This window comes from Actinia tenebrosa, unplaced genomic scaffold, assembly GCF_029948245.1.
Source record: "Actinia tenebrosa isolate PJP-AT-01 unplaced genomic scaffold, QUT_ActTen_1.0 PGA_scaffold3__52_contigs__length_22856419, whole genome shotgun sequence".
In the NCBI taxonomy this organism is placed as follows: Eukaryota; Metazoa; Cnidaria; class Anthozoa; order Actiniaria; family Actiniidae; genus Actinia; species Actinia tenebrosa.
Window position 1 is genome coordinate 22,477,962 of NW_028292580.1, and position 291 is coordinate 22,478,252.

Sequence of the window (291 nt, forward strand, 5' to 3'; positions counted from 1 at the left end):
CATCTGTGCGTTCATCAAAAAGTCATTGCATATACTGCAATTTAATCTTGAAAATTTGACTGTGCTTTTGATTGACGATTTGAAAAGAAATTGGATTAGGTTTTCGGGGTTTGTGAGTCTTTAAATGATCATGAATATTTTGTGTAACTAAAATTCGCTTGCTTCGGTGTACGACTTCATACTGTGAGGCACAAAGTTTTCTCCCCAATTTAAGAAAAAGGTCTCGACGATCGACTTTTTTTACTGTGGAGGACCACAGAGTTGTCGGTGAAAACTTTAACATGTCATCCT